The sequence below is a fragment of the Labrus bergylta genome, chromosome 16 (assembly GCF_963930695.1).
Source record: "Labrus bergylta chromosome 16, fLabBer1.1, whole genome shotgun sequence".
NCBI lineage: Eukaryota > Metazoa > Chordata > Actinopteri > Labriformes > Labridae > Labrus > Labrus bergylta.
In genome coordinates, this window is record NC_089210.1 from 3,626,357 (window position 1) to 3,651,420 (window position 25,064).

The 25,064-nt window shown below is 41.6% G+C and overlaps 1 protein-coding gene across 1 annotated transcript in view; it reads right to left on the reverse strand.

Annotated features, from left to right (window-relative positions):
* Positions 1-25,064, reverse strand: part of LOC109994097 (RNA binding protein fox-1 homolog 3) — a 441,124-nt gene that overhangs the window by 374,579 nt on the left and 41,481 nt on the right. The window lies entirely within an intron of this gene.

Sequence of the window (25,064 nt, forward strand, 5' to 3'; positions counted from 1 at the left end):
CCAGGGTGAGACTACAATTCCCTTCTTCTGCAGGGCAAAAGTTGTGCTTTTTTTTCAAGGAGGTTTGGTGGCTGTGAAGAAATGAATGGAATGGCTGTTTCTGGTGTTTAAAAAAGGGTCTTACCTTCATTAACAAACCTCTATCTGTAGGGATCTTTTCTGTTTTGATGCTAGACACTTTCCAAGACGCAGCTTTTGTAGAAGTTTGTTTCTTTTGTCTAGTTCATGCATCTGTCGTTTTCACCAAGCTAAGCCTCTCCCTCTGTCTCTCCTGTGTGTATTCTCATGCCTGATAAAGTTCCAGGTCTTTGATTCCTTATTGAATGGATTTTGAGAAGTGAATGATACACTGAAGGATGACACCAAAAGTCAAGCCAGTCTGTAGACTTCCTGTAGAAATCCAGAAGCAGCCGTAAGTCCCTTTCTTTGACGCTGTACCAAACTCCATTGAAAAAACGAGTAATTTAGCCTCTTACGATACGAGGGATTCTGGTTTGCTACTGCCTTGATTCTTCTTGTTTAACTGTGTCTCATGAATATTACGTTGGATCTGATCCAACCATTTAAGACACCAAAGTCTTACAAAGCACAAAAAAAAAAACAACCAATCAGGGCAGCGGTGAAGCAGCAGCTCCTGTGATCTGAATGCTAAAATCGATGTTTTTTGACAACTGACTCTGGTAACTTTCAGATAAATGAAGAAAGCTGCTGTTTCTAGCAAAACAATAGAGATCCTTACTGTGTGAAACATAGAATTACAACAAAAAGATAGGAACCGTTTTGTCTATCCATCAAGTTCCTGCCTCCATCTTTCTTTCAGCTCAGTTTCTCCCTCGGCTTCCTTCTGCAGGTTATTTTTATTTCACATGCACGTGCAATATAGGTCATTCGTGTTGCTCGTGAAAAATGCTCCTAAAATGCCTCCTCTGATTCCTTAATAAAGCAAATGATTCTGAAGTGAATTATACAATAGAGGGAAAATGAAACGACCCAGAAGTCTGCGTTGCACCACCCACCGAGAGAGGAGCCGCAGCCGCTCTTCTTTGAACCTATTGGAAAGGAGAGTGAAACTCTTTGATTAGGACATGTAGGTAGGTAGCTGTGGGCGATGGACTGAAAACACTTGGCATCTGCTTGCAAGTCTCCACACACCCGAGGTGAGGGACACACACACACATATACACACACGCGTGCTTTTTTTTTTTTCCCTGGCTGAGCTCGGCTTTACCCTGGGCATCATTACAGACACTACACATTCCTCCTTTGAAGGGTTATCAAGGCTCCTCATTAAAGATGTCCCTGGCTTTCTTAGTGATGTGGGCCTCCACAGGGCGTAATATACCCCCTTTAATTAGTTTGCAAACTCATTAGTGTGTGCCGGGCAATTAAATGTCCTTCCTTCAGAATAGTTTACAGCAGGACAAAGGGATCCCAGGGGCTGTCAAGGAAGTGGGGCTCGGAGCCGAGACGACTGTCCCCTCTGAACGCAGGACCGTTATTAAGGAGCCGCGGCCTCTTTCTATCGGTCCACGTCGACGCTGCTGTGCTGATGGAGAAGCTGCTGGTTTGTCATATAGACAACAAAAACAACAATAGTCCTCCTTCACTTTGGCATGAATGAACTTCACATGGAGCTGTAGTCCAAATCGGAGTGATGTTTTCCTCCTCTCCTCCATGAATGAACTGTTATTTTACACCTTGTACATGAACAAATAGCTCATGAAAATAAGTCAGAGTTAGAAGTGGCAGAGACTTGATGATGATTTGAAATGAACACAAGGTACCTGGGCCAGAGTGGAAGGATAAATGCTCAGTGAAGACATCCCTCGTCCAAATGATGCTCTGCTGATTAGTTACATAACCCACCCTATGGACCAAAAACAGCATGGCCACGTCCAACAGACCCAGGCTGGGATGATGCGAGTCAACTCCGATTCTGACACAACCTCTCTCAACCAATCATCCTGCCGCGGCTACATTTTTAAATCTGCTCTCTCTCTCCTGCAGTCAGTTTTTTCATTTCAGCACGACCCTCCCAGTCACCTTTATTCCTGCTCAGCAGAGTCCAGATACAGCCTCAGAAACCCACTCCTCATCACTTCCTGTATTCTTCTATCACCACCACCACCAGGGTCAAGACTCCATAGGGGGGGTATCCTATCCAGCTGTTGGCCTCTCTACCCCTCTGAGCATTAAATCATCATGACTTCATCATTTGCTAAATAAATTGCACATTTATCTTTTCAATAAATAATTGTAACTTAGGTCTGAAGTGGCTTCATTCAGCCCAATAACCAAGTTAGTGACAGTTTGTTTTCGTCTAAATCCCTTCATGAGAAAAGTTTAGGAGGAAACAAAAAATAAAAAGATATGGATGAAATAAAAATGAAAACATCCGGAGTGATTTTCAACCTCTAAACACAACATGCATAACGTGTGCAGAGGAGGGGGGGAAGTTAGGTAGAGACATAATGAAAATGAAGGCCGAGGAGGTAGAACGTCACAATAAAAAGAGCGGGCTCTATTTTTAAGATGGTAAAATGTATTCATGTTTTTTTTATGGGTTTATATTTGGTTTATCATCTGAAGTTCACAGCTCTGTGCTCTCGGTGAAACTGGCCCCCAGAGGAGCCCGCGGCAGATTCCCCCTGCACTCTGACTCTCTCTATAAATCCAGCCAGCATGAAATCTCAAGGAGCTAACGTGGAGGAGAGAGCCAATCTGCCTGTTTACACCATCTCATCTTACACAGAAGCCTTGGCGCTTGCCCTGCGGAACCCCCCCCCCCCACACCCCCCCCAAACCCACCCCTCACCATGTTTGCAGAAGTGTTCATGCTGCACAAAGTGATTGTATCATCTGGGCCTACTCTACCGTTTGTGTACGGCTGCTTCTTCTCCTGAAGCCGGCCGCGTTTCAAGCTGTGTCACCCCCCTCCCCAACTCAGGCGAAGTTTGAGAAATGGAAGAAGGGAACCATGCAAAGTGGACATATTCTCCAGCCTGCCGTAAAATAACCGGGGGGGACGGACCATTAGCCATTCGCCGGCTGCAGACAAGAGTTGCAGATCTCGCATCTGCACAAACAGAAGGTCACCAAAAGAAAAAAAAAAAAAACTTAACAAACGAGCGGCACAGGGGAGGAAATAATGTTGAGGACAAACAAAAAGAGAAACACATCAAGAGTTTATCCGGCTGAAGAAATACTACATCAAATGAAAAGTGGGGAAGCGAGGAAAACGTCAATAGAGGAGAGGCAGAATTTAAATTATGAGAAAATGAAATCAAGACTTGTATGGTTCTTATAGAACATCACTTATACTTGTGTAATCCCAAACTTTTTAGCTTGCAAACCTCAAAACTGGGTGCCAAAGACTGGGGACCCCCCCCACTTTCATTTCATGGTTTCATTTGATGTTGAACAACTTTACAATAATTGGTCAAATATAAACTATTTTAAAATGTTTTAGTTTATTTGGATGGCATCTTCGCAACCCTCCTTGGGGTCCTGATCCCCACTTGGGGAACCACGGCTCTAGAGGGAAAACATATTTGGAAAGCACACTGCATGGCCAATAATACAGTCTTGATAAGGATTGCAATAAAGTTTGAAAAGTGATCACCTTCCAAAAAAGACAAATCATTAAAGGCTTTATATGTGATTATTTGATCCAGCAGATGTCGCCCTTGAGCACCAGCATGAAACCAAAACTACTTGTGCTGCATTGTTGTGTTAGCATGCTAATGCTAGCGATCTTTATTATGCTGGTATCTTCACACTGCATGTAAATTTACCTGAAATGAGCGTGATCTAGAAACACAGTTAAGCAGTGAGTACAGTATGTTATTCTTCTTTTCTCTAGTCCCTCAATTAAACAACTTTTATACACGAGGGGAGGAGTCAGCCGGCCGTCTGGGCGATGTAAACAAAGTGAAGATAGGACTCTGAAAACTCTGAAAACATCACAGACAGTGGGACTCGGGTGTTACACCCATTGTAGACAGTCATGACTCACAGAGTTATTTTCAGAGGATATACTTGATTTATATTATATTTAAGTGTGAAAAATCACATATAAAGCCTTTAAAGTGGAACTTAAGCAACACTGAAAGTCCAAATTTTTAACTCACCAAAGATCAGAAGAATATTTTGCTTTCCTCTCAAGTAAAAAAAAAGAATTTCTTGGGATTTTTTTTCCCAACCAACACATAACAAACAGATAAAATATGATTTATTTTTTTCCCAACCAAAGAGAGAGCTGTGCTGTGGATTACCCGGCTCCCTCTCTGACCTCGCTCGCTGACGGAAATGCCAGCTCTGCCTCTCCTCTCTCTCTCTCTCTCGGCGGTGTTAGCCCTAGCGATAGTGAGAGGGGCCGAGGTGGACTAGACATGTTCCTCCACTTTTCCGAGGCACAAACCAGTCAATTTGTCATCCAGTGAAGAGGTTGAACCTTTAATTAAAGTGGAGAGCTGCCGCCATCAGGGCCCCGGCTAAATGTCACATGATAAATAACGGCAGAAGATCTGAAAAGCTCCCCTTGGAGTTTCCTTTTCGCTCTTGGTAGGGGGGGCGATATAAAAGGCCACACACGTTACAGGGTAACTGCATATCAATATGTTAAATAGGTTCAATTGTATAAATTGATTAAATGACCCGATTGCGAGGCGGCCATGCTTCAAAGGGCCTGTTGTTTGAGGAGGGAATGTTGACAATGTCACGTCGGCCGACTATTAATGGGAACCGAGCAGAGAGAATGTGCCGCTCTGAGTGACATTATTAAAGCAGATGATGGGTTTCTGAGCAGATCATTCACTGAATGCAATCGATAGCTCTGTGTCTAAACGCTCAGGCAGGAATTACACTCCGAGGCATATTGCTCGGGGGGGGGGGGGGGGGGAGGGGTAAAATGACACCGCCGTGAAAACGCATTGCTATGGACACTATTAGAAACGATTGGCTAATTACATCCTCCAGAAATTCTTTATTGGGCTTTCGCGTTTGCCGTGAAGAGGCGGCGGCGATCGAGCAGGCGGTCCTAATGTAGCCTTGAATATGATCTGTGCATAAATATAGTGCGGAAGGCAGAGAAAACTGTCTGACTGTACAATCCAATATTTCCAAAAGCCTGTTGTCTGATACCCAGTCATTTTGTGGAAGCACTGACAAGCCTTTTCCCTTTTGTCTCCCCCCCCTCCCCCCCCCCCCCCCTCGTCCTGACTGCATCAGCATGTAGTTTCAAAATTGCTTCATTTCACTGCGCTGATTATCAGGCCGCTTAATCTTGACCCTTCAAATCTCTCGAATGATCGCCCTGTCTCTTGTCTTCCTCCTTCCTCTCGGAAAAAAAAACCCTCGAAATGTGCTGTCAATTCCACTAAGTTCCTCTCTCATCTTTCAGCACTTGATCCCCCTAATCTTGCTTTTGTGTCACTCACTCGACAGAAACTCTTCCTGTGTAACTCGGTGCTTAAACGCAGCTTCACCTCCCCCCTCTTTGGATACCTCTTTTGTTCAACACTGATCTTCAAGTGCAGTTAAAGCGCTTATTTGATTATTGGACAAAAAACACTTATTGCTGAAATAATTCTTGAAGATCACAATGTGCTCTCCAAAAGATGGCCGTTCAATAAAACTCCTGCCACCTATTTTACTTTAAACAAATTTTAAATGTGCCTGCATGAATGTTATTCCACGACGGAGTATTAGGGCCATTTTGACGTAATGCTGTTTCATTACAAAGTCAAACTGCCAACTACGGGCCTGGCATGTATACACATTGAAGCAGCTTTATGCATCAGTTGTAAGCGGCAACTTCAGGTGTATAAAAATGAACCAATGAGGAAGTGCCTGCAGTACAACGAGTGTCCACTAGAGGCTGGCTACAGAAGCACCAGAAGTCACATACACACTCATTCAAAAAAGCCTGTTTTTACAGCATGAATTAACATGTTTACAGCCTGGTACAAAAAAAATAAAAATAGGTGTGAATAGCTCATGTCTCGATGGAGGTCAATTTTAATTAACTTATTTTAATTTGATTTTATGAATGATAAGCATTATTCACGCTAAGGCACGCAGCTGACATGATTGGCAGGCGGGCGCGATGTAAAAAGAGACTTAAAACCTGCCTCAGCTCTCAGCCTGTCGTTAGGTCGACTGAAATTTAGGGTGAGACAGGATTTCCAACATGGCGACCGCCATCGATTGGACTCCAGCGCCCCCTGCAGGAACAGAAGGGTGACGTCACCCAAGCATCTTCCATTAATATTTACAGTCTGTGATCATTTGAAGCATTAGTTTTTGTTTTTTTTGTGGATCCCTGTGCACATTGGTTGCAATCAATGCATTGTTGTAAAAAATATGAATGAAAAACAATTCTGTCTTTGCCGGATTATTTTTGTGCCTTAGATGACACTTTAGGTCAAAACAAGATGAGGTCAAAAAAAACCAGAGGGATTTGCGTTTTTAACACAATAAATAAATGTTTGAGAGGGTTAAAACATGAGAGATATGAGGGAAGTAGTGGTTGAATACGAAATGTCCAGGGTGAAATGTAGTGTGCACTAGTCTTCCAAATATTTGAACACACATCTTTGCAGCTCTCTGATGCTAAACTCCATCTCTAATGACTTTGTTGCATGTTGGCAGAATGAGCTCTCTTTCTAGAACATCTTCATCAACCGATACAAATATTGTTAATAATTCAAGCCTCATTGGTGTACTTAATCTACCTCGTTTTCTAATCTTCCTAATAATTCATTTGCTCTGTGATTAATTACACTCATTTGTGTCGTGTGGAAACAACATTTGTTTTTAATTGTGCATGTCAAGAGAATTTTCCAGTCGCCCCATTTGTGCTCGCGCCGGGTGTTTGGGAGCTTTGGTCACCGCGGGGTTCCTCGCGTCCTCTTCCACTTTTCTCTCTACATCCAGCGATCACGTTTTTTTTTTTTCTTCTCCGTCGCCGCCATATGTGGCATCGCAGTTAATTACTCAAGAGGAATTGGCTGAAGACGCGGGCGTAACAGCAGGTGAGGAAGCTCCAGCCCAGAGCTAAACCAAACAGTAACCGGTCAAGCTCAGCCGCCCTCGCTGCTCCGCTGCCCGAGATGTGCAGGATGAGCTCGTTCACGCTGCTTGGCCTTCATTACAGATCAGGGGAAGGTGCAATTAGCAGGAACCCCCCCCCACCCCCCACCCCCTACCAGTTTATAATTACCTTAAGACACCCACTTAAACAGGCAACCTTATAAATCAGTTCATGTGGCCTATCGCAGCGCTGGACGCTACATTATGCCAACAGATGTCAGCGGCGGCCGTGGACAGGCCCCTCGGTGGCAGTGACAGCCAACAACGCTGCGAGCGCCGGCTAATGAATAAGAATGGCCTTTCGATTTGGCTCTTTTGCTTCAGGTTTACGGCTATATTTCTTATGAAATGAGAATTAAGGAAGAGATGGAAAAGAGAGGCTAGAAAACAAAAGGTCAATTAAGGGTTGGTGGGACGCAACAGATTACAGTTTGTTTGATGCTGTCGGTGACATTTCTGCAGAAATGTTATTTCCAATTCACTAAGTGACGCGTCCTGTCCCGATCCCTCAACAGAGGTGTGTGTGTGTGTGTGTGTGTGTGTGTGTGTGTGTGTGTGTGTGTCTGTGTGTGTGTTCGGGGGGGATTTTTCGGGGACATCTGCATACATTTGCATGTGGAGAAGTTAACAATGCGCTGATAGAAATGCTGTATCGTCAAGCTGACACCTGCTGTTTTTTCAATTAGAGGAAAGTATTTTGGATTTGGAGTGGTGAGGAAAAAAAAGTAACAGAACAAACAGAGAGTATCATGCAAACAAATCCAACAGAAGACTCCCATAAACAAAGCACAGATTTGGCATCCTTTTATGAGTGCAATGTGGGGCTTTTTTGTTTAGCAATAGCTGTTCACAATAGCAAAAGAAGATCCTTTGTAACCGAACAGTTGGCTCTGGGTATCTGACATCTATCTAGATTTTCTATCTGTCAAAATCTTTTTATCTCCAGTCGGACTTTATAAATTCAGAAAAAAACATGTAAGTGGACGGGGAATAAACAATTTAAGTGCTTAAAGACAGAAAGAAAAAGTCAACCTTCACACACCAGATGCTGTCCAAACACAGCTAGATGTATGAATGCAACAGATTCCTTTCAACGTGACACAAAAAGATAACATTCTCTGTCCTCGGCAACTGACTTTTTTTTTTCAAGCGCACCAATATCAACGGCGGAGGAGATCACCTCTAACCTCGTGTTTGCACTGAGGAAACATATTGCTGCGAGTATCGGCAGAAACCGAATAAAAAACCCACTAGACTGTGCAGAAAATCAACACCGCAATAAGGATGAATATGTCTCTAAAAATAAACCCTGAATGAATCTCTGAGGTTTAATGAAGAAAGTTTGTGCGGGGGGAATTTGATCTTATTGGAAAGATGAAGACACTTTCAAGGGAGGCATACTGACAAGATTTAAATGTCTTCTCAAACAGTTAAGAGGCTTCACGTCTTCCATTGAGAGGAATTAGCTCTGAAAAAGAATTGCTTTGCTATCTCAGTTTAACGTCCCAATACATTGAAACACTTCATGAAGAGAACGAACGAGGTCTGAGTCAAGCATTGCTGGGCACATTTTAGGAGCACTGGTGCAGAGTCAAAGCTCAGTGCAATTAGACTGACTTCATGCAACAGAATGTGTATCTACGTGAAGCATGTTGTGATTTGATTTGACTGATTTTTCACAAATAAATACCTGCATTCTCAAGATGATACATATCTCTTATTAACCCGTTCTAACTTCATTCATTGTATCTACTTTAAAACACCAGAAAATGTTTTAATGACAAAAAGACGTTTGTTCAAAGTCACAATTTAAAGCATGCAAGTGCCTGCACACTAACTTGGACTTGTTTTGGTCCCAACACATTGCTGGTTAGTTCAATGCAAGTAAGATAGAGTGCACTACTTTCCTATGTCCAATCTGTTTTTATTTACAAGTGAAAGTATAATAAAAATACATTTTGCTACATTGATATGTAAAAACCTCTGACAGGGCAAGTAGCCAATTAAATTTGGGGATTTTGGAGTGGCCAATCAGAGAGGGGCCCTATTTTGGACATGCCCCTGCCTATTAATTCTTCTATTTCAGCCCTGCTCAGAACAGGCTGTTTCTGTGTCTGTAGCTTTAAATGCAAATGAGTTGTGTTTGACCACGCCCCCTCTCTGGAAGGGCTTGGGTGGCTTTGGCTTTCTCGCTCCATGTCCTATTGTTTACAGTGAGAAGGCAGACTAAGAGGCCAGAACAAACACCTAGCTGTGGGAGTGTCACCCACCTGGGGGAGGGGTTACTGCCCTTTGTGATGTCATGAAGGGAAAATTTTCATTGGCCACTTTGAGCTCACATTTTCTGAAAAGTGGAGCAGGTTAAAGACAGAGAGGATGGACTTTTCTCATCATAGGGGACAGACTAGAGACACATATTAGTGTCGACAAATATGGGACAACGACTTTAATGTTTTCTTTCTCATACATCAAAAGCTAACCTAGGGACCTAGACATAACTCAATTAGCTGAATGAGACATCTTTTGTTGTCAGCACACCTGTTAGAGTCTGTCTGAAAAGCGTCAAAAACACAACTTAATTTCACCTTCCTGTCATGAAAAAAATAGAAATCCATCAGGGTATCAGGCTGGAAAGAGAACGTCCTCCTGTCATTTGTATAAAAGTTTCAAGTTGACGCACCCGCCCGGATGCCTTTCTGATTCTGACACTTTTTTTTTTTCTTTGAGAGGCTGTGACTGAGATTGCTTTCAAAAACGGCTCCTATTCTCCCTGAAAGTAATGACACAGAGAGACATAAACATTGAGTGTTTTCTATTCATGGTCTAACCTGCCTGTATAGCGGGAGAGCTTTTATTTGGCCTTGGCGGCAAATATTACAAAGATAAGAAATGCTTCAACGTGAGAACGTCTGGTCAGCTCAGTTCAGCTGCTGATTTAACATAAACTAAAAAAATTCTCTTTCCATCAATCTCCTGCTTTGTGTTTTAGCTAACTGGATACGATGACTGATTTTGGTGTTGATTTACTTTTGGCAACATTTTTGGCCTTGTGGTTAGTGTCTTGAAAACAAGCATAACATTCTTGCATGGTTTTAGATCAATAAAGCACATCTATCCTTCCATTTATCCATCCTTATCTCCACTGCTTGGACTTTTTGAGACAAGCTGACAAAATGTCCATATATGAGGAATGTTGAAACTCTCGATCACATGACACGATCTCCATTAACAGCCCACTCATAATGGAATTGTAGGTGTTAACATTTTAAGTTGTCTGCCATGTAGAATAGCTTCAGAAAAGCTCAATGGCCGAGTTCTACCGAGTACATTGTGGACTCAAACTGTCTTTACCTAAGTCAGGAACAACTAGGGCTGTCAATCGATTACAAACTTCATAACATTTTTAATCACAGTTTGGAAATCCATTATTCTGAATTTAAAAATAAAAATAGTTGGGCTTTTATTTACAATTCTTAAACTGAGAGTACTTTCCTTACTCTTTGAATTGAACTATGCTTTTATTTTGAAATGAAGTAAGCTACTTCTGATAGATTTAAGGTTAACACAGTAATTTAAACACTTCAAAAACTTAAGTAAAACATAAAAAGGAATGGTAAGAAAGTTACGTGTTTGATGTCATAAAGTGGATATTACTTTTGACTTCTTAACTGAGTTGTCAGAGTTTTTTAAAGTGAAATGACAAGCTTCATATTGCCCTGCCAACCTGCAACAACAGTGTGAAGAGTTTGAGACATAGCAGGACTTTAGCCTGTTATCAAGACACATTGACTGCTGTCACACATGCACTGAACTCCTGAAAAAGAGCTGACATTAAAGATAAAGATGGAAACAGAGTGATACCCAATAATGAGCAACATGTTGCTCAAGATTATCAATCTGTAAACTTTTAACCTGTGCCTTTATGATGACATCACCTCTCAAAACCAGAAATTATCCAGTTGAAATATAAGATTTTCTTTGAAATGCAATAAACTACTAGACCTATTGAAAATGTGTATCCCTTTTAGAAGTTGTACAAAGTTACATGTATAATACTTCTTGTGTTCACATGTGCAGCTCACACTAAAGACCTTTTATAGCTTTGTTTCATTTGGTAGATGATAGTGTGAGTATATGGAGCCCATGATGTAATCAAGGTGAAAGAGCGTACATGTAAAGGTTGACTGATATAGAATTGTAGCTGGGCGTAGATTTCATGTTATTGGCTGGCTGTTGCATCCTAATATATGAAATGTGCAGTTAATGATTGTTTGAAATGTAGAAAATGATTCGCATCCTTTCATCAGTGAAGTGTTAAACCTGGATTGCACTGACTCTGGGAGGTTGCCCAATGCTAACTCATCCATATACCTGTGGGGGATGCGTGATGACTCACACAACGCTTTCAACACAGAGAGTTTAAATCCCATTCATCTCCGTCTACTGCCTAACCTAAGCCTCTCGCTAGACTCTTCTCCTCTGTCGCCCCCTGGTGGTAAAAACGATCTTACAAACTCCATTATATCTGAGAGTCCCTTTGCACCTTTAAGAAAAAGCTAAAGATCCAGCATGAACACCTACTCAGTTAGGATTATTTTGGATGCTGTTGATATTGAGGATGACTTTGATGATGATTGGAACCGTCAAGAACAGCTGTGGATGTTGTCGCTGATGATGATATATAAAAGTGTTCTGCCTGTCACCACCTGCGAGTCCGATCGGACTTAAAGCTGACGCTGTTTTCTCCTCTCTAGTTCCTTTCTTGTGAACTAGATGTCTTTGGATAAAAATCTGATAAATGAATTATATAAACTGTTTGAGTATGTAGTAAGATGGTTTGTGGTTTAGGACACAGACTAAGATCATTCTAACAACCTCACCAAGTACCTCATGGTGTTCTGACCTAATGTAACTGTTCTCATTTTACAACATTAATGTTGGAAAAAGAGGGCGTTTTTCCTCCTCGACTAACGTGAAGCTTGTAACCACATAGCTTCTGTAGTGCAGACACGTAACTTTTGCACATAAAGTACCAGCGTGTAATGCAGGGTGAAGAGGTCGATTTGATTTCACATATTTCTGTGGGATCGTGTTGTTTCAGTCAGAGCGACCTCAGAGCTTTTTAACTTATATCTTTTTGAAACTTTCAGACTGAATCTGTCTGACTTGGTCTGTGTGTGTGTGTGTGTGTGTGTGTGTGTGTGTGTGTGTTGGTGTGTGTGTATGTGTGTGTGTGATGACTAAAGCTGGTTCATCTGTCACAGTTACTACAGCTGGACACTTCACATTTGGAGGTCAGTGAGAGGTAAAGGCTTTACACTCCCGTTGATTCCCGGTGACACTCGGTGTCGTGCTCCACGTCCCTCTGACAGAGGCTAAAGCAATTTATTTAAGAGCCAGCCTCCACCTCTTTGTCTAAACTGATGTTCTCAAATACCAATTTATTCATTTCCCCCCAAATCTGCTGTCATTGTATGATTGTTTAGGGTTGGCGTGACACGCTCACCTTCCACTTCCTTGAATTACTGAGATTTCTGTGCATTTTGGACAGGTTAAAACCTGACAGATCAAATGATAGCATTTAGCAGCATGACCCGTCAGACTTCTCAACCTGTTATTAAGCTCCACAGTCAGCACTGAAGGGAAATCTGGAGTATTTTTTGTGTGTGCTTCTCCCGGCAGAGGAATGTGTTCAGCTTTAGTCAAGCCTCACTTACTAACCACATCAACATCATTTGTCATTCCTCTTTTCTTTTTTTAATAACTCGCTCAATATTAGCAAATTAAATGAGCTTTGTGTCTCAGACGTTTTTCTCACAAAGTTTTGTGAAAAATTATAGGTTTTTTGTGGTTGACAAGACAAAGCAGGACAAATAAATCAATACAAAGCAAATGAAAGCAAATTGAATCTATTAAAGCAAAATTACTGAGGGGAAAAAAAAAAGCCAGCCAAACGCGACGCAACCCGGAGAGTCACGGCCGCAGACAATTAATGACAGAGGGAGCAAAAAGGTGCTGGCTCATTAGGCCTGGCCGGGGCCTGTGCATGCAGACAAGGCCACCAGCCAGACCAAAGCAGACCAGCACAAACCAGTCTGCTGGAGCCCTGGAGGCACCGCTGGGACGAGGCCTTCTACCTGCAGCCGGAGGAGGCTACACACTGGGGATGTTTTGAATAATACCGGCCCAAAAAAAAAAAAAAAGGGAAATTAGAAAAGATGAGCTCCCCTGTAGCCTCCTCCGTCCCCCCCAGCACCTCCCACGTCCTGTACCTGAGGAATGCCAAGCAGCAGGGCACCACAGAGGACCTTCAGATCAGCGTGAGCCAGTGAGGGGGGGCTCTCCCGGGCAGCCATGAGTAATTAGCACTAATTAGTGGCAGTGATTAACCGCGCTGGGGAACGTGGGGGCCGGATGGGAGCAGATTGATAGAGCTGGCCCTCCTAACCCACAGAGGCTCCGCTGCATCTTAAGCAGGGAGGGGCGGCGGGCTGTGGCTGCCCGCCAGATGCTACTACGGCCATAAATAAAAGGTGGAACATGCATGGAGCATCCGGAAAGTCAATTTAACAACACAGAGGTGAGGTGTGTGACGACTGAAGCAAAAGTCTCAAATCAAAGGTTGTCAGTGCATTACGCCCCAAAGGTAGGGTTATTCAAATGATGGTCGTTGGGTCGCATCAGGCCTGTTAGTCATGTCTTAAGGATCCTTTGGGTGACTCTTAGCTACTTATTACAAACAACATTGAGTCTTTTTTCCAATAAATGTGTAAATATGTGTAAATATTTACCAATTAACTGAACTATTATTGGCTTCATTTGCTTTGCTGTTGGGGGTCAGAAGACGACAAAACAAACCTAACCCAAGCAATGTTTTCACAAGCACACAAGAAAACAAGTGAGTAAACGTACCAGGTAAACTGAAAAGAGACCGAACAAGAGCTGAAAGGGGAGGAGGTTTTGAATGTATGTACTAGTGAGGCTAAAATGATATATCTCCAGTAAAGGTTTGTGAACTAATGTGGGCGGGTCTGAGCCATGAAACTACCAGCTGAAAGTGAGTCCCACTCTGGCCCTGGCAACAACAACACAAGTATCTACTCTCTCCCCATCTTCAAATCCAGACTCAAAACCCATCTGTTCAAGATCGCCTACTCACTCTAACATTTTAACTGTAATTACTCTGTCCTACATTTCATTTATTTTATTGTATGCTGATTTTATCCATCGTTGTTTTTTTAAATGTTGATTGTTGTACAGTGTCCTTGTTTGTCTTGAAAGGCGCTTTTAAATATTTTATTATTAATTAGTTAGTCAGTTAGTTAGCTAAATGTATTATTATTAAACTATCAAACTTCCTGATTCAAAAATGGCTGACTCAACATTATTTTTCATAAAAGGACCAATCTGTAAGATAACTGCTGAATTAAATCATAACATGTCCTTACTGTATCATCAGACATTAAGGAAACATGCTGTGTTAAAGTGCTGGCTTCTCTGACAACAACGCAGCAGCCAGTATGTCCTCCTCAAAAGTTTTAAGGCAACACGAGGAAGGACTCCCTCGTTTGGTCGGGCAAACGGCAAACCAACAGGTGTTGCAGTGATGGAAGCCAGCAATCGAGGAGTGATTGTACTCGACCTAAAAAGCCTCTGCATGTTTCTAATAAGCTCCACGAGCAGAAACGTGCTCAAACTAGGATCAATATTGGAGATGCTTTTGAAAAATGGAGAGAGGTTAGAACACAGAAAGGTTTACAGACCCATGCAGAGCTGGATAAACACTGAAGCTTCAGAGTCCACCACATGGTGACCTGCGTGAGCATCGACTCTAGAGGGAGGAGGGGGCGGGGGGAGAAAGCTGTCTCCAATGTTTTGAATTTGGACTGCAGTACCCGTTTTAAACACTAGGTGTCAGAGTTACATACTGCTCCTTTAAAGCTGAAAACACTAACATTTAAAGATGTTATGTATTTGACTTCAAATTATGAATCGAAACATAATTACATCACCACAGCCAGCTGAGAGGGAAGAGAGGCCTTTTATAAATAGAATTTCTTTTTTTCTATTTCTCCCTTGGAATAAAAGCTAGATTAAAGTTTGAACCAGTGAGCTATAGCACGTCACATAGGCAAGCGAAGGCCCCAGCTCAAATTAAAATGTAAATAGCTCAAGCAGAGCTCTCTGCCGTCCTGAGGTGTGTTTTATTTTTAATGAAGTGACACACACATGCTAGTTTCTCCACATGGCTTGAAAACAAATGACATGATAACGACACGACGGGGGCCAGGTTGAGGAGCTATCTGAGCTTTTTGTGACACAACAAGCGGGACGCGCGGCGCTTGATTTTTTAACATCAATGACTTTAATTAGTGTCATTCTAGCATCGCCAATAACAGCCCTGATATGTGCGGGCCGTGCCTCTGACAGCCGCGCAGATCCGCGACGAGGCAGGGGGGGGGGGCTCTTAACAAGATAAGCCCTGAAATCAGGCAGCCTGAAGGAACATTACCTGAACAAGAGTGCTGATGAAAATGACTGTAGTGTCGGCCTGCTTGGAAACAAGTGAAGTGTTGTTCACACGTCTTGTGGTGAAAACAAGCCAACAACACAAGTAGCACTACAGCGGATAATTCTCATCCCCTTCAACAAGCTGAGGAAGGGGGAGGGGGGATCATCCCTTTGTATGTAAATGATCCGTTTGAATCTCCGGATCTTCGGGAAAGAAAGACAGCAGATAAAAGTATTTGCCTTTTAACAAGGACAGAGATTACAAATGTGACTCAAATCCTGTCTGAGGAAAGAAAATGTCTACCTTTTTTTTTTTTTTTTTTTTTTAAACTGTGCTCAGGAGAGACGTAAGTGTTATTTTCCCTTTTTGTGTTACACATGTCCTGTCTTTCAGCGGCTTAGATATGTCGCTTGAAACAGCTGCTGACAAAACAATCTCACCCTCAGGTTCATTTTCTTGTTTGCTTTTTTATCACATTTTCATCAGCTGAAGTTCCATTTTTTTTGTTATGTGTTTAAGGATTTCTCATCCACATTGGCAATGCAGAATTTACACATCAGAAAACCACAACACCTCTTAGTCTATATTTCCTCATGTTGGGAAGGTTTTGACCATGTTACATGATCATAATTAGCTAATGGAACTGAATGATGGGTGTCATCTTACAAGGAGCTCTACTGAGAGGGGAAACTGGTATTTTCTCTCCGGGCCCTTATTTGAAATATTTTGAAATCTTAAACTCAAGCCCACTTTAGCATCCCAAACTTTTCCGCACAGTTTTACCTTTAAGTAATGTAGATACCAAAATATGTAGCTACAAAGGTTGAAAATACTGGAAAAATCTGGAAAAATCCTGAAAATTGTATTTTTTCTCCCTTTATTTAACTGATGTACATGTTTGATTTTTAACTTCTTGTTATTTTTGATAATAATATTCCTGTTTCTTGGGCTGTTGTGACAAATACATTTACCCCATGGGGGATCAATAAAGTGTATCTTTATCTTTATTGTGATCACCCTTGTGTAACAGTTTGGCTCATTGATGTGTTTGGATACTTTTTGGACACCAATAGAGTTCTGTGCCACAAAGGAAGAAGATATATCACAGTTTGATACATAGGGAATGCTTACTCTGTATAGGGTGCAGTGTATACCACATGTATATATGTTTTGTAGATAGTGTTCTCACAATGACAGGTTTCCATTTCCTCCAATCTGACAGCCCATTTCAGGCAGCTATTGTCGTGGCTTTACCGTAAACACCAACACATCACATTCAGATCTAATGTGCACCAAGAACCGAGAAGCCGAGGCAAAAAAAGAATGGTTTATACCAAAGGTAGGACCGAGTTTTGCATATTAATGAAACACAATCACAAGCAAAGTGGTTTTAACACGATTTTAACTCAACACTAGTAAAGTAGGCTGGAGGGTGTGAGCACTGTTGGCAAAACAGATGAAGAAAATGTTCAAGCGCAGAGGTGACACTCATTGAATTACGTGTTGACAGCTCTGTGTTAGTGAAGAGATGAAAGCAAAATGAGATTTTCAAAAGTGAATATGGGGAATGACAGTATTGCTTTCTCCACATTGTCAAACTTGACAGTGCCATTACCATCACTATAACATCAGGTGCCGGCATATGGTATTCAGCTAGAAATCAGCCAGCTCGTTTGAATATTGATTACATTTCAGGCGAGAGGACGGCTTAGTTTTATTACCTTCTTTTTAAAAAATGGGATGCTGCAACGTTGAGGAGGGAGGAGGGAGGGGGGGAGATGAGCATGAATTAAAGTTGCTTTAAAAATCAATGAGAAAAGAATTGTCTGATAGGGGTCTGAGCTGTGTGGCCTTTTACTTCATGCGGATCCAGACTCAAATATAATATATGGGGGGAGAAACAGACAGCCAATATTGAAATTCAGTGTTGGTAAAGATAGTTGATTCATGTCTAAACTTTCCAAGTCAGACAAAGGTGAAACAAAGAACACAATCTCACTTTTAAGCACAACAGGAGGTTGCTGTGACTGTCAATACAGGCCAAGTGCACATAAGGTTGTTGACTGAAGAACTGACTTTCTTCTTTAGCTTTCCCTTCATTTAAAGGCTTAATATGCGATTTTTCACACTTAAATGTAATAGAGATCAAGAATATCCTCTGAAAATAACTCTGTGAGTCATGACTTTCTACAATTTCTGTAACACCCGAGTCCCACTGTCTGTGATGTTTTCAGAGTTTTCAGAGTCCTATCTTCAGTTTGTTTACATCGCCAGGACGGCCGGCTGACTCCTCCCCTCGTGTATAAAAGTTGTTTAATTGAGGGACTAGAGAAAAGAAGAATAACATACTGTACTCACTGCTTAACTGTGTTTCTAGATCACGCTCATTTCAGGTAAATTTACATGCAGTGTGAAGATACCAGCATAATAAAGATCGCTAGCATTAGCATGCTAACACAACAATGCAGCGCGAGTTGTTTTGGTTTCATGCTGGTGCTCAAGGGCGACATCTGCTGGATCAAAAAATCACATATAAAGCCTTTAAGTGCTAATAGGTAATGACTTGAACGTTAGTATGTACCTAAGATGTAAATTAGCTGTTATAAGACAGTAAATATAAGGTTCAGTGACGGAGATAAAAGAATAATGCCCAAAGAAATCCCCTCTTACATCGTATGAGTGCAAAGGAAAGTTGAATTATTTGGGGTGCCAGTAGCCCTGTGGTTAGTTTGCTGCCCCATGGACAGAGGCTGATATCTGGGTTCGAATCCAACTTGTGGCTACTCACCCACATGTCATTCCCCACTCTCTCTCTCTTTCTCTCTCTCTCTCTCCCCAATGTCTGACTCTATCCACTGTCCTGTCTCCTTAATAACGTCGTTTCTGGAATGGGCTCCGTCGGAATAGACTCGCGACATACTTAAAACGGAGCAGAGTGTAGTGGCGCTGCTGGCTAGGCTCCAGAGACGGACTGAGGCGCTCGCTGTGGAAACGCAATCATTGACTAGTTGCAGCGAACTACGGTGTAGTGGACGGCGCTGACAAACCGTGGAGCACGGAGTATGTGGAAATTGGGATTATAGTAGGAAAATGAGACTTTACAATAATGAGAGAATGTGTTTAAAAATTAGTGTTTTACTATTTGTAACCATCAAACTGAAATAAACAAAGGTCCCCATGTAGCTTAATAACAGAAATGATCAAGTATAGATGTGATTAAGAAAAAAGAAAACATTGGTTCAAAAAGAAGTGAGATCAAATTATCTTAATGTGCCTTAAGAAATGTATTCATCTTTGAATATACACTATTAAATCCAAGGGGAAGGTATACTCTATCATTTAAATAAGCTGTGGATAGCAATTAAAGAAAACTTTAACATTTAAAAGTTGCAGAAGCAAGAGACGACTTTTCATCCCTCTGGGGAGGGTGAAATAACAACTCAAAGATAGAAAAAAGGCTAATGACAAAGAAGACTTATTATTCCGGTGTCTCTTCATTAAACATTTGTGTTGGATCTCTTGCTCTAATTAGTTATCTTACTTGTCTCTTTGCGTTGGGAGATGTGTCAGTTTCAAGTAGAGCTGTCACCGAGCCTGAACGCGACAGAATGATGTTTAAGGAGAGAATCTGTCGGTGCGTTCAGCTTGAGATTCCTCTCTCCGGTCACAAAAAATAAATAAACGGTGAATACAGCAGCACCTCCAATGTTGACAATGCCCAGACTTGTCACAAACCGTAATGCCTGCAGCCCCTGACAAACATGAATTCACTCAGCCAATGAGAGGACAGCAGAACATCCAGCCTCCCCTGTCATCTCCCCGAGAAATCGGCATACTGAGCATCTCCAGTGTTGTGTTCATCATCCCGGGAAACAGGAAGGAAGGGCAGGGAAGGACTTGGAGAGAGTCAATGTGTATGATTCCACTTCATCAACCATGCATGTCAACTTTCTAGTGTAGGTTTTGGAAGGCTTATGTTCAAACCTTTAGTTAACTTCTCGTCAGCCCAGTCTAGCTACCCACTCTCTGCAAGGATTGTCATTCCACTGAAGGCTCAATCAAAAAAATCAAAGGCAGCTTTATTGAAACATACAGTGTTGTTGGCAGATTTACAACTACAGTAGTTACAAGTTCATCCGCTAACCAGGGGCAAGACCAAAAGCTTCAAAGAACTGCTCTTTTACAATTAAAACATCCCAAAGTGGAGTCTTCAAATTACCTTTTTAGTTTGTCCAATCGTCCACAACCCAAAAAACCATTCATTTACTGTTCCGTATGACAAGTAAAAGCAGCAAATCCTCACATGAAAGAAGCTCACACGGGCAAAAGATCAAATCTGCTTTAAAAAATGAAATGTTTAATTGAAGAATACAAATGTTCCTAAAATGGTAGAAAACAGCATCAATTGCTGGATTTTGGTGTAGCGCGTCGTCCATTCACTCATTTTCACCGCTGATCATCTCCTCCCTTTTTCCTTTTCTTTCATCTTGCAGCCAACTTGTTCTTTGGCCATACTTCCAATCTCGTTACCTTCCTTCATGTCTTAAGCACCACCTCGAGGAGCCATGAAGTGGTGACACCATGAGTCACCACTGCCGGGGCGAATCAGTTTGGAGCGCCATGTTTTTTTTTTTTTAAGTTGTGAATAACAGATATGCAGTTTGGACTTGTAGTAAGGTTGTAAACAATGGAGTTGCCAAGATTAGTACAATAATATCCGCAACAAATTGCTCCTGGCAGGAAACTGAGCCCATTATCTGATCAGATTTGACCACCCCTTGTTCTTCACTCCATCCGGCCGACAAAGACTGCACAAGTGGGTAATGTGCCGAGCCCGCGCTGACCTCAGACCATGAGGGAAAAAGCTTTTTCAGGCACTCAGCGCCTCCTCTTTCCTCCCACTTTGGAGTTCTTAAATCAGGGCCACAGTGGAGACTTCATGAATGAGCCTTAATGTGACAGAGAAATTGGGGATCACTTTCTCTGTCTGGCTCCGCCAACAGCCTGATGATATCGACAACTAGATGGCGTGAACGCGGGAGACTCCAAAGAGAGGATTAGAGAGGGGAGATAAGGCTATCCACTGTAATTAAGCCCTATCTCTGTACAGCCACTGAAGAAAATAAATCACCCTTCAGAGCCTGCCAGAGTTGAAATGCATGAACAATTATTCAATAATTAATCGTTATACATGCAGGCTCCAAACACTATTAGGACATATTTTAACTAGAGCATTATAGCACTGTTAAATTAAATTAAGTCTGAATGCATTTAATATCAATGTAATAGATCACCTATTTAACCTTTTTAAATCACTCTCATGTAATTGTATTAGCTCTCTTATCAAGCCTTTTTTTATGACGTGCCCTATGTTAATTTCCCATTCTAGCCATGTTTAATTGAGAACAGAGATATATAAGGTGTGGCAACCAGACATAATCATGGAAACATTAAGCAGGGCCCTCGAGGAAGATGGCAGTCGTACTGAAGCAATCCAGACCGGGTACTGTAACAAGCTAGGAGAATAGTAAATGAGATCCAATATGACATTCATTGTATTTAAGTCCACTGCTGCTGCCAGACAACACATTCTTCTCCACCTAATGCATCATACATGCTCTACCTTTTCATCTGGTGGAAGTCTTTGGGTACAGAAAATACATTGTTGGCGAGAGTTGGTGTGTATACAGGGGCGTGTCCAGACCTTTTTGACTGGGGTGGCCCAGTTGGGGCACTGACTTACGCGTTGATGGCACAAAGTTTGAGTGCACAAACACAGGTAATAGTTGTATTTATTGTCCTTTTCTAGGTGGATTTGACACAAAACATAGCATGTTTTTAGGTATACCCTGTCAAAGTGTGTATGTCTTCTTTCTTTCTAACAGCTGGTACATTTCTGCTTGACTTATGATGGTGTGCATGGTAGGGTTTGGGCACACGACTATTCTTAAATCTTAGGATAAACAGCATGGTGTGGGATAAAATAAAAACTCACACCATGGTACCCTGGATGAAAGTCTGGCATTGTTTGAAACCAGGCAACCAGGGGGCTCTGTGGAATTGAGATGGACGCCATTCTCCCAGTTGTTGTGCTATTAGATCGACACTGAAACTACTGTTGTAAAGTGTAAAAGATACAAAGATGGTAAATGGAGCTTGTGTAGCGCTTTTACGCCGCAGGTCACACCAACATATTCTCACAATGATGGCAGAGGCTGCTGTGTAGTGACCATCAGAAGTAACTAATCCCATTCATACACATTATGAAGCCGTCGACGAAGCAGCAGGAGCAATCCGGGGTTAAGTGTCTTGCCCAAGGACACATCGGCCATGTAGCTGCAGGAGCTGGGGGTCAAACCCCTGACCTTCCGGTTGAGAGACGACGACCGTGTTGCTTGAATAGAATAGAATAGAATAGAATCCATTGATCCATCCATTGGGGTCCATTGAATATTTATGTATGCCTTTGGGATGTTTGATTTCGTCATCGTTGGTTAATAAAGTTTATATGTGCAACTTTCAGTATTTGATATCATTTTGCTGTATTGCTCATCAATTAATCAAGAACATAACGGGCAGATTAAGGATAATAAAAATAATTAGTTAATCACAGCCCTAGATAAATTCATGTAACTATCTACACATTCCTCTCTAATTGCTTTTAGATATCTTGCTTGAGAGAGACACTAAACAGAAACTAATGACGGTGTCATCAGCATTATTAAGAAATGCACGATATAAATTGGAGTATGAGGAGGAACAAGTTGAACTGGAATCAGCAGTATTAGAGTACACAACACAGACGTAGTCATGTCAACTTGTTATCAAGTTAGGATACTAAATAATTTGATGTTTCAAAGAACAGCAGTAACATCTGTTGAAGAACAAAAACAAATCCACTGTGGAAGAATGGAACAGCTGGTGTTACAATTGGATAGGAAAAGGTGGAAGGCATTACATTTATTCTGCTTTTAAATAAGTGTAAATAGAGCCTTTTTTTTTATATTTCAAAATTTGCATAAAACATCTTCCTCCTGCCGATCTGTTTCAAATCCAGACTCAGAAATTCATTCTGTACATTTACGAATTATACTTCTTGTAAGAAGTGTATACATTTTCTATGTCAGGTTTTCACATTATATGCTGCCAAACAATTGCATATAGAGTGCACTGTATCTCTGACAGTAGAGCTTTTTTTTTTTTTTGCTTTATGGCAGCCCTTCCAGGCCAGTATGACACAGTGAGAAGTAAAAGGATATTAGACATGAATAAAACAGAAGTTCTCTTTGAAATGATGTGACATTTCCATATCAACTGTAAGGAAAAAGAAGAAAAAAAAACAACATTGTGGTAGCCTTGATCTGTGTATGTGAAACTGAGCCAAGCAGTGAGATACTGTGATGTTTGATGTTGTTGCTGAGGGGTTTGAGTCGCTCGGCCAGCTCGGCAGTTAGATGCACAAACGTCTGAAATGCCCCTAAACACCGCGGTCAACAACATGCACGGACATCTGAGGCGGCACGCATGGCTCTGTGAGATGCCAACATGGTGAAACCCAAACTAAAGCATGATGTTAAAGGTGAACTGTATCTCTGTTTAACCGCTAGCATCCTGACGGTCACATTTGAGGCCTTTTCAGAAAACTAAATGGTGTATTTAGCCGAGTATATAAACATGGTGAATTGAAGATTATGATGAAAAATGAGGACATTTTAGCACATTCATACTTAAATTAATGGACATAAGGACTTGTTTGCTGGTGCAATTATGATCACTAATCATGAGCAGCATCAGGAAGCATTAATAACTCCCTGCATGGTGTCATCTGGTGTCTGCGTATGAAATAATTGGTATTGATCGGAAACTTGGTATTGATAGCGGGCCTAAAGTTTTGAGTTGTTGTGAAGTCGATTTGTGAGGCCAGATTCTACTTTGAAATGGATCACTTTGTATAGTTAAATTATTAAAAGCACAGAATAAGACTAATCTTCTAAAACAAACAGAATTTGAAGGATGCAGGAAGCACCCCTTAAGACTGCTTAAGACTTTGTGGACAAAATTAAAATCATTGGGGCACCAGATGGCCTGGCGGTTCTGTCACACCCCCCCATGTAATGAGGGTATAGTCCTCACCGCAGCGGCCGTAGGTTTCAAATCCGACCTCGGCCCTTTGCTGCATGTGATCCCCCACTCTCACCTCCCAACATTTCCTGTCTCTCTTCAGATGTCCTATCAAAATAAAGGCAAAAGGGCCTTTAAAAAGTGATTGTAAACTGCTGTTTATGTAATGCCGTTGTTTTCTATTTTCATAACAAGCTAAAGGAGGCGCTGACCTGTCGGTGTGAACACAGCGCTCAGAACAACAAACCAAGAGGGAGTTTGACTTCACTTAATCCTAATAGTCCTAACTCAACGATATAATGTGTTAAGATTTGATGTCTGCTAAATGAATGTGTTAATAGTTGCATATGATACCTTTAACAGAAAAAGATACTGAGATTTGGTTTTAGTTGATTTTGGCGCCCCCTCTGGCCTTTCCCTTTAAATGTAAAAAAAATTAAGTCAAAATTGCTTTTGAGAACACTGAACAGTAAAAGTCATTCAACGAACTATAGAGAACGATCTCTAAGCTTGAAGGTCTGGTTTGTTTTGGTAGCTCACAGAGGCATCAGTATTATTTTCATCATGTGTCATCACCAGTTAGAGACTCCTCACAAGACCTTTAAATATTGATGAGAGGTCAGATTCTTAAGTTTGACTGATTCATTAATAAAGACTCAACTTTATAACCACCTCCTGGCCTTGATTATATTCTAGAACCATCCAAATACTCCTCTTAAAACTTCTTTTCACCTTCTTTCCACCTTTCCCCGAGGCGGCCGTCGAGTCGGTGTGGAAAGAAGGACAGAGAAGCATTTTGCCAGGAGCGTCGAATCACTAGATTTAAGTCGGCGGCGGCGGCTCGACTCCTCAGGAGAATGACAAGCACAAAGAAACAAAGACGGCGCGACGGCTTGACTGACAGCCTTTTTATGTCTGCTCTATACAAGGTCAGATGTATCCTAAATAGAAAATAGAAGTGAGTGATCCCGAAATTTCTTAAAAGGATGCCCTTCGTGTAAGGATTCTGCGGTGTGTGTTTTGGTAAAACAAAGATTATGAATTATGAGTGGAGGCGAGAATTCTCCTCTAAAGTGTCGACATCAAACGACGAAGCCAAAATTGCGAGCGGAGTAGAATAATCTAAATATAATTGCGTGACTGTTGGCATGTCAACTTCAACCTTGTCTAATAAATGCCATAAGGAAGAAATGTTCTCGGAGGTTAATTTCACTATATTACCCAGAGAATTAAGGCAATTACCAACAAATGACGAAAAGGGCTATTCAGAAGCAATTCCGAGGATAACTGACCGTGCTATGTCCTCTCAGCAGGTGGTTATTCATAATACAGCAGGTGA